This window comes from Sinocyclocheilus rhinocerous, unplaced genomic scaffold, assembly GCF_001515625.1.
Source record: "Sinocyclocheilus rhinocerous isolate Xijiao unplaced genomic scaffold, SAMN03320098_v1.1 scaffold576, whole genome shotgun sequence".
NCBI lineage: Eukaryota > Metazoa > Chordata > Actinopteri > Cypriniformes > Cyprinidae > Sinocyclocheilus > Sinocyclocheilus rhinocerous.
Window position 1 is genome coordinate 2,143,765 of NW_015662167.1, and position 361 is coordinate 2,144,125.

At 33.5% G+C, this 361-nt stretch overlaps 1 protein-coding gene across 1 annotated transcript in view; it reads right to left on the reverse strand.

The window, feature by feature from the left end:
• LOC107727748 (forkhead box protein J3-like) overlaps nt 1–361 on the reverse strand; it is a 126,341-nt gene that overhangs the window by 24,196 nt on the left and 101,784 nt on the right. The gene's annotated exons all lie outside the window — the stretch shown is intronic.

A 361-nucleotide genomic window follows, 5' to 3' on the forward strand; every position in this document is an offset into this window, starting at 1 on the left:
CAAATCAAATAAGTAACACAAATAAAATAAATATCTTCATATAAACAAAATAAGTCTTTGTCTGTGCTCTTTCCTTTTAAAATTAGAGGCAACCACTGCATTTTAATCATGATCCAAACAAAGATCCTGCATACATGCAACATGAGCAGTTTTTAATCTAAATTAGATTGTATAATTTTGAAATTTGAAGCAAAAACAGAATGGTATAACTTCAGTTTTATGAAACTATACATAAAAATATCTGCATGAACAGCGGATGAGCTGAATGAGACGCAGATTCACTCTCTGCCAGCAGGGGGCGCTTAAAGCGTTTTCTTGGTTTCCGCTGTAAACAAAGCAGCGCTGAACTTACGAACTTTAA